This window comes from Centruroides sculpturatus, unplaced genomic scaffold (genome assembly GCF_000671375.1).
Source record: "Centruroides sculpturatus isolate CEXI.00-Female unplaced genomic scaffold, Cexi_2.0 scaffold1153, whole genome shotgun sequence".
In the NCBI taxonomy this organism is placed as follows: domain Eukaryota; kingdom Metazoa; phylum Arthropoda; class Arachnida; order Scorpiones; family Buthidae; genus Centruroides; species Centruroides sculpturatus.
In genome coordinates, this window is record NW_019385436.1 from 121,394 (window position 1) to 141,912 (window position 20,519).

General features: G+C 33.7%; 1 pseudogene; it reads right to left on the bottom strand.

Annotated features, from left to right (window-relative positions):
* Positions 1-17,516: 17,516 nt before the first annotated feature.
* LOC111638969 lies at positions 17,517-20,518 on the bottom strand (annotated as a pseudogene).
* Position 20,519: the final 1 nt, after the last annotated feature.

A 20,519-nucleotide genomic window follows, 5' to 3' on the forward strand; every position in this document is an offset into this window, starting at 1 on the left:
ATTTTGGTCGTTAAAAGTCGAGTGGGTTGGAAAATAATAAGGTCGGATTTAAAAACAATTTTACTAGTTATTCACAATTTCCGTTGAAACCCATTCTTACCCTTAAAAGTAACTTCGTTTTTTATTGTATGATAATTAGAAATATAAAACTTTATTTAGCAAATTATCATAACAAATGGCGCCGCGAAAATGTTTCCGAAAAAGTTAATCAACTTGATGCTGAATTTTTTAAAATTGGGTATAAATAATATAATTATAGCATAAGCTCAATTATTGATAGTTTTATTTAATAAAAATAAATTTATGGCCAATAAGTTTACCTTTATATTTAATAAAGTGTCTGATGTAAATGAATGTTAGTAAATATTTTTTGATAATGTTTTATTTACTAAATTAATTTTTATTTTTTATTTCTAAAGAAAATACAGAAATTACGTAACCAAGCATTTTGAAACATTTCGTTTCTCATAGAAATAACGTAATTTAGAAATTTTTTTTGTCATAAAATTATAAAATAATATTATTTGCAATCATTATACAGTTCTTCACAATATTGTTTTGAAATTTTATGACGCGTGATTCGGCTCAAAATTCGAATATTCAAATAATTATATAAAGTTTTGTGATTGTATTTGCATGAAAATAGGCCATTGTCATGCAAATACCTGTTTACTTTAGCATACTTCAAATATTTATCGATTCACATAAAGCTGATTTCAATTTGAAATCGTTTGAAAATGCATTAGAAATTTACTTCATTACCATTATAACAAGAATCCATTAGGTAATTTGTGCTTCTTACATAAAAGTTTACTCTCTCATTAAATCTCATTATCTCTACTTCTGAATCAGATGGCATTTTCTCTTTTCGAAATGAAGGACACGTTAAGATAAAAAAATTCATAAAATAAGTAGTAAGTTATAGTAATGGTATAGTAATTATTAATAACTTTTTATAATAAGCTTTACGAATCATGTACAGAGAAATCAGCAGCTCTATTAGGCTGTATAGAGCAATAAGCTTTTAAGGTTAAGCACTTTACCGTTAATGAGATCAGTCTGTAAGAATTATCTATAAAAATAGCATTTTACATTCTAAGCTGAATTCTTCCATATCGATCAGAATGATGCTATACGACCATCTGCAACCAACAGAAAACGTATAAGAGCCACGTTTCCTTGCTTGAAATTTTAATCCAACGTTATGGCAGATGAATGTATATATTGCATGCTATCTCCAACATTAACACTATCAATTATCTTTGGCGATATTATCATCTATCCATGCCAATGTTATCAGCGAAACAACAGACACACCAAAACTCTATCCTTCTACTCAAAATTCTTACAAATATTATTTCTTATTCATGCGCTTATTTTAATTGTTCAAAGCATGGCGACAACAGAAAACGTTATTGCTTGTAGTCCCATAGATAGAGTATATGGTAAACATAACGGTTTGTTTGTCAAAGATATTTTTGTGATTATGGCTGTAGGTTGCGTTCTTATTATTCAATGCGGAAGAAATAAGAAAATTATGCTCAATTTAAAAATAAGCGGTTACGTGGGAGAAAAGCAAACGATGCAGAAATACCAATTGTTGTTGTTTAACATTTGGGCAGTATGCTACTTAATAATCTCTGTTATCTCTTTACTTACTATGGCTGCCATTTGCGTGAATATTGAAATACAATCGAGCTATACCAGAGCCCTGGTATGTACGGTGTATCTCTTTCTCTGCTTGCAATACGAAATTGCTTTATGGTTATGGTGTTTCATAGTATCAATACTAATACACATTGCAATAATTGGAAGATTTAATGCCATATCAAATCAGTTACAGCATGCCACGGCTAATTGGCCAAAGAGTCAAATCGATAACTTGATTGCCAAACATGTCGAGCTGTGCGATTACATTTATCAGTTCAATAGCAAATGGAACGAATATATCATGAGCCTTTACGGTATTATTATATATTTGGCAGCCATATTAACCTACAATGCGATTTTCACCGAACTTCCTAGCTATCTTCATGCTATCATGTTTATTGGTGCCACATTTTGTATGTTTATTCTGATTATACTAGCTTTCTCATGCTCTCGTTTTTCTGCATCAGTAAGTAAAAATGAAAACTTTAATGACTATGATGATTCTTACATATGAAATTTTTATGATTTTATGTATTTTTGTAGGCTTACGATTCGTTTCAGGAGGTGAGAAGATTGGGTGCTGCGAGTCGTCGATTACATGACAAAATGAAAGTTAGTTTCTAAAAAAATTATTATTGAAAATTTATTAAATTATATTATTGTATGACGTAGTTTAAACATGTAACTTTTCGTTAACAGTTACTGGATTTCATGAAAAGATTTCGTGAAAATGAAATTGGATTTAGCTGTGCAGGTTGTTTCGTTCTTTCAAAGGAAAGTCCTGTGCAGGCAAGTTTTTATATTCTATTGTAATCATAATATCAAAGTATTAACATGCATATTTTACAGGTGTACAATAACTTCTATACCATGTACAATATGCTATTAAGTATCCGTGATATTTTGACCAACACGAAAAGAAACTGCACGCTTTCAACAGCGCAATCATCGACTGTTAATTATACAGCATGAAAACTAAAAAAGTAAAATGTCCAGAAAGTAGCCTTTTATTAAGTCTAAAAATTAACGTTAATTCATGGTTTCGGAACCGCGAATGAAAAAGTCGCCGAAAAATTCTTGATCTGAAACTTAATTAGCGAGTTATCAACTGTGAAAGTACAGTAAATTGATGTTATTTTTGTTTTTGTAAACTTACGTAATTTAAGCTGTTCGACGTATTGTGCTTTAATGAGAAAATCATGAAAGCAACACGTCGAACTGTTTTGACAGGTTAAATACTAGGTTTGTTGCATTTTCGAACACATTATCACATGTAACACATTTCACACTGCAGCACTTTGCGAATACCACAGTAACCACCGGTCGGTACCGTATGGCATTCCTATTCTTTATTCCTGGTAGTATTTTATGTACGTTCTAAATATATTTGATTAACCGTTATGAATTACAAAGGTGTTCAATTAACTTTTTGTTTACAATTACTTATACTAATATCTGTCGAAATAGTAGTTTTTTCTGGATTGCCGTGTATATCCTTATCACGACCTTACATATTTAGAAGAATTAAATGAAAATATCTGATCAAGATTACAATAAATAATCGTCTTGCTGTGTGGTATATTTCAATGTAAATCCGCCTCTGTAATCCATAAACACACTGGTAGACGTATCTCAAAGCAATTTCTGGTAAATAAAACGATTTTCTAACCATAAATTGCTATGAGATACATCTATCAAAGTTCGTTTTTGAATTACATAAACGGATTTACATCAAGATTACAATATTATGATCTTAAAACCAAGTTGTATTTAAATTAATTTTACATTAAATATATAAATTACAAATTATATTAAAAACCAAATCAAAATCGACTTGTCAGATAAAGCTGAACAATTTGTAAAAAGATGGAAGAGAGTTGCTAAGCACAAACCAAAATTTACTGTACATATCCGGTGTATCACACTGAGCAAAGACTTCATATGCGGGGGCAGCATGCAGACCAAATCTGCAATCGATGGTACAACAAGCAGGTCGAATGACATATATAATGCAGCAGCACACATACTAATTGCTGCTATTGTTTTTGTTGACTCAGTTATGCAATCTGCTTCAGCTGAAATTTTGCAATTTGTTCTAGAATGAAGCAGTTCAGTGCCTTACGTTCAATCGTTATCTTTTACGAGTCTGCGAAATAATCCGTCTGTCATCTCTTATCATTAGTAGTTTCACTCATCATGTCGTTAATTTTTTTCTAAATTCTAATTAGTTATTTAATATATGTTAATATTCATCTTTGTAGCTGTTGATTATGTTCTTTACAATAACTAATATTGTTTCTCTTTACACAACAATTTTCAAACTCTTTTTGGATACACTTGTACCTTACACTTGTTTAATTTTATCTTATTCTGATTCGTGCTAGTGCATATATATACACAAGTAGAAGTAAGAACAACGTAAAATCACCAGCGAAATAGTTAAGTTTAGTGATAACAGGTGGTAGCAGTAAAGACGAAAACTAGATCTATATTAGTATATTTCAGTGTCTTTATGCTTTATATTTATTATAATAAAAACAATTGCATTATTCGTTAAAATTTATTCATCTTTTATTAAACACTGTGATGTAATTTAAGAAAAATAGACTTGTGTAGTTAGTAACTTAAATGTAATCTTAACATNTAGTTATTTAATATATGTTAATATTCATCTTTGTAGCTGTTGATTATGTTCTTTACAATAACTAATACTGTTTTTTTTACATAACAATTTTGAAACTGTTTTTGGATACACTTATACCTTACAGTTGTTTAATTTTATTTTATTCTGATTTGTGCTAGTGCATATATATACACAAGTAGAAGTAAGAACAACGTAAAATCACCAGCAAAATAGTTAAGTTTAGTGATAACAGGTGGTAGCAGTGAAGACGAAAACTCGATCTATATTAGTATATTTCAGTGTCTTTATGCTTTATATTTATTATAATAAAAACAATTGCATTATTCGTTAAAATTTATTCATCTTTTATTAAACACTGTGATGTAATTTAAGAAAAATAGACTTGTGTAGTTAGTAACTTAAATGTAATGTTAACATTTTGTTGACTGGTAAAAATTATTTATTATACGATTGTTCGAAAAGGGAAAAATAAATGAACTATAGTACTATCATAAAACACAAAGATGTTTCATTAATAAAAAATTAATAATTGTCAGCGAATATTAGAGAAATGTAACTCGAATGTAATTTTTTTGATAAATTCTTATGAATAAGTTCAAAGAAGTATTTAAATAAAGTGTATTTATTGTTATAACATAGTTTTTGAATTATTCTTTTACTGGTAATAATAAAATTATGCTGTTATAAAATAATTAAGTGTTTTTATGGGGTGTTCATTTTAATCTTTTCACCTAGATAGAGAGAATAAGTGGAAAAAAGTTTAATTAAACGAATTTTTATATTAGATAAAGGAAGAAAAATTAGAATTTAACGACTTATCCAAATTATTATACAAATAAGACTGAAAGATTTAAATTGAGACATACAAATTACTAAGCAAGATGGTTCATTTTATATTCAAAGAACCCGCGGGCTATCTGCCGAGGAAATGCCTTCCTAAAAAACTTTATATGAAAGAATTCCTATACAGGTGTTACAAATGTCAAGAAAACCAGGAAAACTTCACGTGGTCTTCCCGTTGGCGAAATACGAACTCACGACTAATGTTCAATGATTTTATCTACTTGGCCATTGTTGGTTGCAGTATCATTTATCAGTTGCTCAAGAAAATGTAACATTAGTTATTACTTTAAATTCATAAGGTCAGAACTAGCATTGTAATAACTTTAACCGAATAAATCGAATTTGTTTGATTAGTTAATTATCAATGGGCTCATAAATTTTGCAAACCATTATTCTACAATAGAGTCGTTCTAATCGTCTATCTAACTTCTTTCGAAAAAAAATTTTGAATAAATTATATGGTCGAAGTCATAAAACGAAATTTATTACCAGTTCGTATTTAAATGAGAACTTCGAATAATTTCAATTTACGTAACACTCGAATTTTGAAAGTTGTAAATAAAATGAAGTCATCTATATATATAAAAATGAATGTATGTCTGTCTGTCTTTCATGCATTACAACACCGTTTATCCGATTGCCTTGAAACTTTGGGAAGTTGTTTAATTCGTAATATGGCCGGCGATACTACGTAATGGTTTTAGTGAAGGGGGCGATACTACGTTGAAGAAGGAGACGTTTCCTTAGAGGTTGAGAAATACTGATTTAGACGATGGCAGTAATTATCCTTCCTGCAATGATTTTAAGAAATGCTTAGAAGATAAGTGTTATGCGTTTTAGGACTTATAAATTTAAAGGAAAGAAGTACAGTTTGCTTTACGTATAAAGTTTTTTTGTTGTCGATAACAATTGGAAGTTGATTCGTAGAAGTTTAATTTGAAGACGGCATCTAGGTGATTTTGTTGTGTTTGCAAACGGTTAACGATATAATAACGAATGTAGTTCCTTATATAATTTATACCGTATAGAATTTTCGGTTCTGTACAGATGTGATGTTGTTGTTTTATCGTATTTGTGTTTAGACTATCATAAAAAATTGTTTCCCACAAGCTTGTTTTATTGTTGAAAATGATCCATCTAGTCCAGGGGTCGGCAACCTTTTGAGTCAGAAGAGCCAAAAGTACAATTTACAAAATTTCAAAGTTTTTAAAGAGCCACAAAATTTTTTCTTGCTAACAATAAATAGTACTCGCATAAATAAAGATTTTTTTAAATAAAAAAACTAATCTATTTATTCATAAGAAAAAATATCTATTTATTCATATATAAGTAGTGTATTTCACAACAAATTAGATAATAGAAACATCCGACGACGGCGTCATTCGAGAGCTTCTGACGGACAGACGACAGTGACGACGCGAGTCACGGTGGAGGGGTACGGTGAAAAGCGAGTACAAGTGGCTGAGAGATAGAATCAGTGCTTAATCTTCGTTAATCGATTCAGGACGATTTTTAAATGTTTTTTTTTTTTTTTATAAAATAAATAGTATTTGCGTATGGAACTAAAAAGCCGCAGCTTCACATCCAAAGAGCCGCATGTGGCTCGCGAGCCGCAGGTTGCCGACCCCTGATCTAGTCATTAATGTGTCACCCGGAACTTTTGATAAATTTTCAGTATTGGACGCCAGGCTCCTGGCCACAAACTCCTGACCTCCTGGAAAAACCCCAGAAGAAGAGATCCTTAATAACCAGGGAGAGCGATGAGAATCCAAGCAGTCGTCTTCTAGTCGTTCAACTGGGAATGTAAGAACTTGTTCCTGCATCTTCCAAATACCACTTCTGAACGTTACCAAACCAGGAAGCAATTGGATATTCAATTGTGGTCTGTTTTAGTCATCAGTTTCACCACTTTGTGTTACGACATCCAGGACATTTGTCATTTTCCAAGTGCCAGGATCTAGGATTACTACACCATGTCTCATAACAAACTATTTATCAACACGCGAGTCGTTTGTAAACTCTCTCTCTCTCGAACGGGCAAATAGTAATCAATGAGACCTGTAGTCATGCTTGATATCGACAGTATATCTGTAGTCTCTTTTGTTAGAATTAAAATTGTTCTTGTCAGTTAACCGGAGTTCCGAGTGAATCACTTTCCTCGTCTCTCTCCTCACCTTTGCTTCAAATCCAACTGCTTACTCACCACCGCTCGCGAGACGTAAAGTCGCGATTTCCGAGTCCTGCGAATCTCTTTGGTGTCACATCCTAACGCGGTGTCAAACAGACACCGACACCACGGGCACAATATACAATTGAATCTGTAAACAACGGCGACTGACTGGAACATAATATATTATTGTTCGGTTGTGGCCGCTGTTATCTATTCTATTGCATTTACCTTAAACGTAAATCCTGGATATAGATCTGCTCCGGGGCTCCTTTCACAGTTCAAAATAAGATACCTTTCTATGAGCGTTTCTGCTCCTATATAATGATTTTTTATTTAATTTTGCCGGAGTCGGAGTCGTCCTACTAAAATTATCCGGAGTCGGGTGTTTTTTTACCGACTCCGCAGCCTTGGCTAAACTGCATACGTACCGGGCTGTGATTGGCTGGACTCGTAGAAAATGGATTCATAAAAACCGGAACGTATCTACCATGTTATAGAGGGGTCGACTGTAATCATAAATTGTTTTGTATTTAACTTCAAAAATGTATCTTACAATAAAATTCTGCTGAGAACCATAAACTTGCTCACACATTTGGTATTCACTAATTGTCAAATAATTGTCTATTTTTCCGCTTTGATGCAGCGCAATATATTGACAAGGAGCGGGGAAACCAAGAATACCAAAGATTAGTCACGAGTTAAATCATTAACAATACTTGATACTAGGCAAAAATTTGCTCATTTGGTAAATATTAAATATGTGGAGCAGTTTTAGAGATTAAAATCTCATCTTTCATACAGGGTGTATCAGAATGACGTTTTAAAAATTTCGGAGATAGCAGACGATGAAATTTTGAACATTTTGATATAAGGAAACCCATAGCCGGAAATGTGATATAAAGTTTCTACGGCACTTTGAACTTTGCAGTCGGTATGCTGAGTGAAACAGCAGAATACAGTATTTATGACAAGTTTTATTGACAAAACAGTAGAGTACAATCAAACTGTACATCGAATCAGTGGCTGCAGTACTTTAGAGTATGCTCAATGTGACGACCACCAACTTCGTTACATAATGTGCCACGACGAACCATGTTTTTTCCGACTCTCCGTAAGATGCCACGCTATGGTCTGATGATATTAAATGCTGTAAAGATGCGCTCCGTAAGCTAACGAACTGTTCCTACAGGTGTTGCGTACACAAGGGACTTGTGTACGCAACACCTGTAGGAACAGTTCGTACCATGTACAATATGCTATTAAGTATCGGGTTTTGTGTTGCGTACACAAGGGACTTGTGTACGCAACACAAAACCCGAGAGGAAGAAGCAGGGCAGTGGAGTCGCGTAAAAATCTATCGACTCCGACTCCCACTCCGACCAGGGGCGAACTTGTTACCGAAAAAGACCCGGAAATTCTGATGTCATCACGTGACTTCAGAATAAAAGATTCAATAAATATAGTTCTAATAAAGATAAAGCGTAGAAACTTTTTATTACAAAGCTAAAACACTTCTCTAAGTAATATATAAATATGTATTCGATAATTTTTACTTCTCCGGCTGTTATATATAAGAGAAGAAACGTGTCGCGCTCGGTCAAAAAATGACCCCTCCCAAATGTTTACATTTTTGGGCTCGGGACACCTTGAAATTTCGAGATATGCAAAAGATTCGAGTTTTTTTCTATATGTGTGGATGTTAGACTGTGTGTGGGGGGCATGATTTCGTTCACCCTTTTTGAAGCATAATAATTCTTGTGGTCAGAGTGGTCAAAATCGGAGTCAAATGGTTTAACACAGGAGTAAGTTAATAAGCGTCAAAGTGGTTAAACTGAATTGTTGGGAGACGATAAATGATTCACGCAACCAAAATTTACGTTAACAAAAAGAGAGAGTTTATTGCTACATCTAATCCGTTTGAGGGCAGCAGAGCAAGTGGTCACCAGATGGACAAGTGTTTACGTAAAGGTCATAAGTTATGTCACCCCTCTGACACCTAACCAAGGGTTCACACACTTTCGGTTATTAAGTACAGGGTGGGAGAAGTTCCACGAAACTCGCTGCAAACAATTGTTAGATAAATCGTGTCCCCATATACATTATAACATCTTAGGCGAGGACACCTTAACGGGTTTTACCGTACTATTATAAAATGGCAAAAAAGTTTTTTTTTGAGGGTAAGGCGAGTTTTATTTTAATATTTTTTTAATTTTGAACGCTAATAACGAGTAAAATATTCATTAAGAGATATGAGACATGACCATTTTTATGTCTTCACTCTGTCGATCTTTAATTAAGAACCGAAATTTATAGGTATTAATGCCACTTTATACGCGAGCTACAGTGTCACATTTCGTTTCTTAAACTTTACCCATTCTGAGATATTGTTTAATATCTCAGAACAGAAAATAAAGAAATTAAACAAATTAGACGCCAACACACACGCGCGCGCGAATTTTTCCCTTTTATTGACTTTTTGAAAAGTTCGGGACGTCTCTAAACGTGTAGATTTGCAGAAAAAAACTTGGAGGGTCAAATTTGACACGATTCCAATACTTTTCCGTTTTAAATACATAACAAGTTGGTAAGTAAAGAGGAGTCGGAGTCGATGGTTTTTTTTTGACGACTCCAACTCCGGGTAAAACACCAAAACTCCACGACTCCGACTCTGACTCCACAGCCCTGAAAAGAAGTCAAAAACAATAACATGAAGTCAATGTATGGAAGGATAGCTACCAAAGTGAAGGGCGGTCAAGCACTTCCTACCGCTGTAGAAACACATATCACATTTCTGGCAATGGATTCCTTATATCAAAACGTTCGGAATTTCATCCTCTACATTCCCCTAAATTTTTAAAATGTCATTCTGATACACCCTTTATTTTGTCAGGAGAAATATTTTTCCTAACGATATTGAAGAATAACCTGTATGTATATTTTTTGTAATTTTTTTTAAACTTACTTATTACTTATTACACGGTAAGTCTTTACCATTTACTATGTATTGTTTCGTTCCTATCGTTGATTTTTCTCGTAATTTTTAATAAAACAAATTAAAATGTGACGTATCATTAGTTTTAACAATTTACTATGTGGTGATTTCTTTCTATCGTATTAAGCACCCGAGCACTAAATTTTATTTGTAAAATTTTTTTTCGTTTTTTTTTTCCTCTTAGTAAATATGCAAATTTTTGTGTTAATACTGACACTGGTTACAGTTACAGAATGATCTAAATATCAGAAAGAAAACATTACAGTAGACCCCTAATAACGCGGTAGATACGTTCCTCGTTATACGAATTTCGCGTTATAGGAATCCTTAAACACATGAGCCAATCGCAGCACGACAGGTGTGAAGTTTACGGACTACGGCTGTTTGAAAGTTTTTCTTCCATAAAATTAATCGATTCTAGACTAATTCGACTCAATATTTCCAAAATACGTATAATTTGTGGGAATAATCCGTATAAACTATGCTATAAACAAAAAATTGTAGGATTACTAACCGAGTGTGCACCGTTCGACGTCGCCATCGCTTAAGCTTGTGTTCATTGCGGAGCAGCGCACCAAACGGCGGCCGCGATTTCTAATGTTATTTTTCTGCGAAAAATTCGTTAAACTTTGGAGACGTCATTAATATAAATAATTTTTATGGCCGTTGAATAAAAAATGTTTCTTTCACAAGAAATGTATAAAATTACAGTGCTGTATTAGATTTACGGTACCAAATTTACATACTGTACAGACGATAGTAAACTCTACTTACCCGCCTAAACTCTCCATAGCGTGGCGCTGTACGGCTGAAAGTAGTTCGGCTGCTCGTCCGCGATGACGAGTTGGTGATGACGTTTTACCGCGTTTTACGCGTCCCTATTAGCGTTTTATACGAATACTGTCGCAATTTTTTCGTTGCGTTATAGTAATCTACGTTATAAGAACTCGCGTTATAGAGGGGATCTACTGTATTTTAATTTTTTTCTTTTACATCTAAGTGCAGATGTTTCCTACAGAAATCCAACAAAACACATTAAAGTAAAATGTTAGCTTGATTAATGTTATTAATCATGATGACATTAATAACTAATCACTATGTCTAATCGGTGCTGCTGGTGTTGTAAGATGCTAACGATGCATTTCGTGGGATGCAATGTGAACTTTTTCCCTTCATTATATCTCGAATTTGTAACATCATGTTGAAAATGGTGTATAATCCATTATACACCTGAAAAATTATAACGAAAAAAGTGTTAAATTACGCAATTATATTTAAAACTAAATTTAAAATGCTTAAAATATAAAGATAACTTCATTTATAAAAAAATATAAATATGATTAACCTCAACAGGAGTTTCTTTAGACAGTAAGAAACAATCTCCAATACTGGCACCAATACAGTTCTCCTGAAATCTCTTCATGAAACCTAATATCTGTTTTTAAAAATATAATAAAGTGAATTTAACTCGAAATATGAAAAAATATTTATTGAAACAAATTATGATTATGTTGTAATACTTTAAGCTTTTCTGTTATAGAAAGCGGTAATGCACTCATAATTCTTATTTCTNATAGAGTTCTCTCGAAATCTCTTCATGAAATCTAATATCTGTTTTTAAAAATATAATAAAGTGAATTTAACTCGAAATATGAAAAAATATTTATTTAAACAATAGAGGTAATACCTTAATGCTAGAAAATTCTTTCCCCATATGACAATAAATTAAGATGAATTAAAATAAAAAAATATAAATATGATTAACCTCAACAGGAGTTTCTTTAGACAGTAAGAAACAATCTCCAATACTGGCACCAATACAGTTCTCCTGAAATCTCTTCATGAAACCTAATATCTGTTTTTAAAAATATAATAAAGTGAATTTAACTCGAAATATGAAAAAATATTTATTGAAACAAATTATGATTATGTTGTAATACTTTAAGCTTTTCTGTTATAGAAAGCGGTAATGCACTCATAATTCTTATTTCTTGAAACGAGTCATAAGCCTACGAAAAAAAAATAAATTAATACACTAAAATCGATTAGTAGATTCGTATGATTATGTAATTAATATTATTAACTTACGGCTGCAAAAAAGCGAGAAGCAGCAAAAGAAGCAACAATGGCAATAGTGACAGCAAGAATGGTGGTTAGGCACATCATCACATACAAAATTAGTCGCATATCAGGAAATACAGTGTTGTAGATGAAAAAGCACACCAAAGTGAGCAAAGAACCGTAAACGAAAAATAAGTATTCGCTCCATTTATCGTTGACCTGATTGATAAAATCGCACAATTCGACATGCTTACCAATTAAATTGTGGATATCTCGCTTCGAAAATTTAACGAAAAGCCGTTGCAATCGACGTGACAGAACGTTGAATCTTTCGAGAATCGCAAATGCCACCACAAGAACAACCGAGAACATCCACATGCATAGAGCAAATTCGTAAATGAAGCAGACATTGAAAAATATGGCGCAGAAAACAGCTCTTTTATAACTCGATTTTCGTTCTACGACATTACTCATTGCATAACTTGTTACAAATACAAAGGGAACCAAAGTGAAGCAGTACATTATTAAGATTAAGTTTCGCATTACGATTTGATTCTTGCAGATTTTTTCTTTTTCTCCGCGATAACCGGAATTTCGGAAATCCAATACAAGTTTAGCTTTTCTTCCATTTTGTGCCATTAATGCCATGCTAAAGGAAAAGCAGGCAAATATTCCCTTCAAGAATAGGGCGTTGTCTCTTCCACCCAATTCTCCGATAGGACTACATGCGATGATTTCGTCATCGGGAGAAAATATGTGAATACATATCATTGCCGTATGACTGAACAGAATTGCTTCTATTATTTTTCCGTAAATAGACATAATTTTGGTTTCTCTGGGAGATAATCGATGTTTTTCGCATCGTTCAGCGAAATTATCACCGAAAATAAGCCCAATTCTGTAAGACGGATAAAGCATACAATACAAGCAGTCTTCCTCCATTTTCTATCATAAATGGCTTAAAATTGCCTATGTTATAAAAATTGCCTATGGACATAAAAATTGATAGAAGACGCCTCACTTATATAATGCTGATATATATTATACGATCGTTTTACTGATTATAAATTGAAATGATTTCTCCTGGACTCTACAATGAGACTTTATATCAAAGTAAGTTTGTCTATAAAGTTTTACATGCAAGATTATAGATAATCGATAAGCAATATAATTTTATTACGACCAGAACATTGAAATGAAATGATGCATAAATCATCGAAACGTCAAAATATATTTATTAAAAGTCATATTCTTCTTTTATGTAATATCTTAAATGATAAATTCAATTCGTGCAATAAATTCAATCTTTGTTGTTAGATTAATATCGAATTATTATTATGGAACGAAATGACAAGGATGTAATTTAAATTAATTATTTATGTTTAATAATCACTTTGTTTATTATTTACGAAGAAAATGATGTATAGAGATGGATTTTGCTTTTGACGTTATAAACTGTTTTTTTTCTTTTTGTACGATTCATTCGTATTCATGTACACCTCCAATATCCAATAGAGCTATTTTAACAGGTGTCTGCACTAGCACGAAGTTTTTCTTTGCTTGTTCTGTGACAAAACTCAATTTTAGTCTTTTAAATTGAAATACCTAAAGAAGGGGGTACGAAATGTTTCTCCGCCCTGGGTGGCTGACACCCACGCTACGCCACTCTTGAGTAAGCGGATTAAATATTAGGGGCAGTCAAATGAATACGAGACAGACTAAATAACAAGAGTGGCAGGGAAGTTGGTAATGCAGGTAGGTGTGTATATAGAAGTGTCCACTATTAGGATTCAGTAAGGAACAGTGTGAACATTCACCGCTGTGCCATTTGTCTGTTAGACGCGCTCGAAGTGAGATCGGCGAGTGGTGTGTGCGACCAACATCACTATGGAGGTTCGTTGACTTTCCGGAACACGGCACCACAATTAACGCACAGCGGTACATAGAAGCTTTCCGAAAATTGAAGCGTGCCATTAAATCCAAACACCAGCAATATCGACAAACAGCATCGTTCTGTTGCAGGATAATATCCACCCACAAGGTTATTTTGAATACACTGAAGAAGTTTCGCCGGGAACTTCTGCAGCGCAGTCCATACACATCCTCCATACATTCTCGATTTCTCCCCATGCGATTTCCATAGTTTTGGAGCCCCGAAGAAAAACATTCGTGGCCGTCAATTTGCTTCGAACGAAAAGATGCACGCCTGGATACAATCATGGCTCCGTAGGCAACAGCAAATACTTTCCTATGAAGGTTCTAAAATTTCTAAAGTTGCTTTCATAAATTCACATGTGTTTGTTGGGTTAGGAAGTGTGTTAATGTGAGATTATTATTTAAACTTTTTGTTGTAAAACAACAGAAATTAAGTCAACGTGACGGAATTATATATACCAAACACAAGTTGAAGAGAATCATTTACTCTTTTGAAAACGCTAGATCGAATTCGGAGTTGACTCCAGTAATTTCTTAAGTCAACGTTTGATAAATTTATCGTCATATTTTCACCATTTTACTGAGGAATTGTGAGATTTGCTTATTTTATAAGGGGTTTCAGAATACCACTTACAAGACAAAAATAATTTTTGAAAACATTCTAATCAGCCGATTCTATATCGAGAGTGTGATCAGTTTGATATGTGTGACTTTAGTCTAAACCAGCGTTTCTCAAAGTGGGCGATAACGCCCCCTTGTGGGCGCTGGAGGCTTTCAGGAGGGCAGTAGAAGGCTCAAAGAGAATTGGGGGGCGTTAAGGAAATATAGAGGGGCGACGGCAGACAAATTCTATATATAAAAATTCTACGGAATATATATAAAATGTTGACATTTTATATATTTTTTATTTTTTATTTAAGGTCACAACTTGAATATTTCTAACACATTGACTTTTATTTTAGCTCAGCGTTTCTCAAAGTAAGCAATAACGCCCCCTTCTGGGCGATGAATAGATCTAGGGGCGCTGGAGGCAGGGTATTGAACGGTGACCAAAGGCAAACTTGGGGCTGATAAGAGGAAACATTGCGTTTAATGATTTCCAGATGTTGAGAACAATGTACAGTAAGGGCACAAAGTGTGAGATTCATAGAAAAGNGGCTGATAAGTAAGAGGAAACATTGCGTTTAATGGTTTCCAGATGATGAGAACAATGTACAGTAAGGGCACAAAGAGATTCATAGAAAAGTTTTCCTAAGAATATTTCCAATCCTTTTCTCACACAAGAGAAAATGGGTTAGGGGGCGTTGGGTATAACTTTATGGAACAAAGGGGGCGGTGGATCGAAAAAGTTTGAGAATCACTGGTCTAAACAATATGTAATCCAGTAGAAAAAACAAATAATTAAGTAAGAACTATTTAATGTAATAATCATTTATTATAATGTAATTTGAAATTTCAGTGGAGACACACTGTGGCCAAAAAATGTAAACATTAAAGAGTGATAGCCTTCGCTAGGATTGGTTTTGAATAACAATATACCCGCGTTATGTTTTCCCCTATTTCACTTGTCTAACATTTATACAGGTGCCACTTTTCTATATGTGTCCCTAAGATTAACGTTTGTTCTGTTTTGGCTAATGTAGTTTGGTACAAAGAATTAATATGAATGGCGCAAAAGCGCGCTCTTTTGTAAATCGATTTATGTTTTACAACATTGCTAATTACATAAGATAATATAATTACATATAAAACTTATACGAAGCAATGTTATTAAAAGGATATTTCGCATTATGATTTTATTCTTGCCGATTTTTTCTGTTTCTCCGCGATAACCTGAAATTCGGAGATCGAATACAAGTTTAGTTCTTCTTCCATTTTGTATCGTGAAAGCCATACTCAGCGAGAAGCAGGAAAATATTTCTTTTACGAATGTTACGTTTTCTTCTCCACCCAAATCTGCAATCGGACTACATGCGATGATTTCGTCTACGGATGAAAATGTGTAAATATATATCATTGTCGTATGACAAAAAACAACTGCTTCTATTATTTTTCCATAAACAAACATAATTATAGTTCTTCTGGGTGGTAATAGACTATTTTTGCACCGTTCAGCAAAATTATCTTTGAAAATTAGCCCAATTTTGTATAACGGATAAATTTGAATCACTTATATAATGCTGTTATACATTAATATTTTACGATCGTCTTATTGTTTGTACATTGAAATGATTTTCCTTGGAATCCAGAATAAGACTTTTATATCAGAGTAAGTTTGTCTATAAAGTTTTATATGCATAATTATATTTTATGAAAAAACAATAAATATTTTATTATTGCCCAAACATGGAAATAAAATTTAAATGATTTATTTAACTATCAAAATATGTCTACTGGAAAACATATTTTCATTTTACGTAATAACTTAAATCATAAATTATATGTTCGGCTCGTTCAGTAAATCAAAATTTCGGTAATAGTTTTAAATTCGTGTTATTATTTTATTGTCGTTAATTTCATTTTAATTAATATTATGAAATGAAATGTTAATGAATGATTCTCGCGTTTTTCGGCAAAATTATCTCCGAAAATTAGCCCAATTCTGTATGACGGATAAAGCATGCAATACAAGAAGTCTTTCTTCATTTTCTATGATTTAAATGGCTTAAAATGGCGTACGTTATGTAAATGGAAGGAACAATGAAAATTTATAATATATAATACTGTATAATGCCGATTTATATCAATATTTTACGATGGTTTTAGTGTTTGTACATTAAAATGCTTTCTCTTCGAATCCAGAGTGAGTCTTTTATATCATACCAGTAGCCCGGGACGCCCCCTAGTGGGCGTTCTAGCAGTATTACAAATTCCTATAAGGCATGTTTAATGTACTTAATATATGAAAGTTGTGTGCGCTTAATTTTTAAAAGTATGATGCACTTAATAAATATAAATGTACACAATTCTTCATGTTAGAAACTAAACTTATAAAATCAATATGCAAACAGCAAACAGTATTTGTACATGAGAAAGTGAAGCTATTCTTTACTCAAAATTGTTCAATAGAATTAATATAATTAAAAAATCAAGTATAAATATATATACAAATCTTCATGTTAAATAGTAATGTTAACAGATCAATACACAGTAAACAGTATATCTTTATTACAGACTGAAGATATTCTTTAGCTGTATTATGTATTCCATCATTTATCCCATCATAAAACTTCTCTATACACAATATTTTTGGTAAAAAAATTATTATTATTTAGAATCAATTTGCCTTGTTCTGATATTTTCAGTATCTTGATTTTGACATCAGTTGCTCTCCTTACTCTAGAAAAAGCAGCGTAAAGTTGTCCATGTCCAAAAACAGGTTTAGACAAAAAAATTCCAACCCTGTCAAGGGTCTCTCCTTGTGACTTATTGATGGTCATTGCAAACGAAGCCATGACAGGAAACTGTCTTCGTTTCAGGGTAAATGGGTAATCAGAACCATTATTTGTTAAATCAGTTCGTGGTATCAGGACTATCTGTCCCGATCCGGACCCAGTAAGCACTTCGGCTTCGATGACATGATCTCTTAAACTCATCACAACTAATCGGGTTCCATTACATAATCCCCTTTTTGTGTTGCGGTTCCTCAGCAGCATTATGATGGTGCCAACCTTCAAGTAGAGTTCATGAGGGGGTAATCCCGATGCACGTACTGTACACTGTTCAGGTACTCTATAGAGTAATTTAATCGTTCCTGGTGATCATCAGTTTGTATCTCATCGTAGCTGTAATAAATTTTTTCCCCTTGCTCATGTAAAAGTTTCAAAACTTCGTCATTGATTCTGTCGACGTCAGCATTTTTAGGGCAAAGTATAGCCCTATTTTTAATTGTTTGTATCATATCAGGAGTTATTTGCTCACCAAATACCTCCTTCACCACATCACCTTCACAAAGAAATTCAGGGGGAACCTCGATAGTGTGTTCAAGTTCAAGAAAATTCCCCAATGTGCCGTTTCCCAATTTCAACAGCCATTCACTATATTTAGGGTCCTGTGATCTCATATTGATACTCAATGTGCGTTTCTTAAAATAGCTCCAAGAATCCCAATACTTAAGTTCAGACTGGACAATCACTGGTCGCATTGCGTGCGGGAGAATGTTTAACCATTGCCGAAAGTCACCTCCAAGTAGCATTATCTTCCCACCAAATGAAATCTGATGTCCAGTTACCTCTCTTAGAATTCTGTCAATGGCATTCATAATATGACTCGATACCATGGTGCTTTCATCCACGATAAGCAACTTTGCAAATCTAATATCTTTTGCATCTTTTAACTCCAAACTCAGGTTAGAAATGGATGTCTCATCAACTTCTAATGGTAACTTAAACAGAGAATATAGGTTCTACCTCCAGTGAGCAAGTTTGCCGCAATTCCGGTCGATGCTGTGGGAATGACAATTTTATTCCTTGCTCGAAAGTAATGAAGAAGAGTTTGATACAAATATGTCTTCCCACTTTCTCCGAGACCGTCCAGGAAAAAACATTTAGGGTAGATCTCTTCATCATTCACAGAATTGATTATTGTTGTGAATGCTTGTCGTTGGTCATCATTCAAAGATCTAATCATCTCATCTGCGGCCTCCTGCTCAACGTCTGAATCATAGATAATCTGATTCATACTTGGCAAATCATAGCCCACATCAGGTAAATTGAAATTGCAGAGAGAATGACCAAGAAGAGTCAGGGTATCTTTTATATCCTTAAGTCATACTCGGCACAACTTTGACATTCACTCTGTTTGAGATGTCGCTCATAGCAAACGTCCTCTGTAAAGTACTGTAAATTATCATTCCATAACTTAAGAGCATCTGAGGGAAAACCATAAGAACAGATATAGGCAAATATTTGCATAAGCTGGAATGGCATTGCTTAAACAATGGCATCATGAATTGTGTCTTGCCAAATTGTGTCATCCAAAAGATATCCCTTGCGCTTCGCAGCCTCTGGAAAGGTACCTGAACGGACTCGTTGTTCACCACAATTGTTCGTAAGTGTTGAAAAGATGTCACTGCCTTTTCGTGGCATAGAAGTAATCGATGATAGTATCTTTCTGGGTCTTTAATACTTACATTCACCATTCTCCCAATTGCTTTCTCTCCTCCCATTTGTCTCCTTTTCCACTTTGCAGTCGTATCCTTCCAAACGAAGTGTTTGGGTATTTCGAGTTAAGTAAAGTCATGCGCAGTTTAATCTACTACTTTCAACGTAAACCATCCTGTCAATTTCGTATCTTTCCCCTGAGCTCGATGTGCAACCTGTTCATTTCCCTGTTGAAAGTACACTATGTGTTGATTTTGCAGATGTACCGGTAGTCTATAGATAGTGTGCGACTGATCATGCATCTTGAATCTAAAAATTCGATGAATCGCTTCAGGTGCACTCACATATCGTGAGTCCACATACTCCTTCGTCTCATCTCTTTGGTTCTTCTCAGTAATACAAAAATTTGCACAATCATGACCTTTGTATACATACTTGTATAAGTACTTCACACTCTTTACTGATGAACAGATCTCCACATTTATATGACAATTATATGTTAGTAATAAGTATGGATTGTAAGGAACAACCCAGCTATTATCTATCAACTTCCCATTCACCTCAACAGATCCTTGATTCCGTCGTCTATAATATGGATATCCATCCAAATTTCCAAGCGTAGCATCACAGAAGGACTTTGGGAAGTTCTTCGTGCAATCACTGTCAACCATGCAGGGACTTGAAGGGTTTCTCTTCCCACATGGTCCATGGATCATATGTTTCGTGACTATTTCAAGAAGTCGTGGCGAAGTCTCTTTATCTGGAATCTCTGCTTTCACAATTTTATCAATATCTTCAGGAGTGGTAAGTTTTTCGTCCGTGTGTAAGATGATCAGAATGTGTGCATGTGAAAGACCTCTCTTCTGAAACTCAATCACATGCACATGTGCAACAACCTTCACAAATAATGGCTTATTCTTATTCGTAATGTCATCAAGAAGTTGTTTAAGTTTCAAGTGAAATACTCGTGCGACCAAGTCAGGTCTGAATTCAGATTTTTCTCAAGGTTTGAGATTTTCAGTTATTTCTTTCCATTTTGGGTTGCAAGTCATTGTTACAAATAAATCAGGCTTTCCATACTTTGTGACAATGGCCATAGCATCTTGGTAATACTGCCGCATG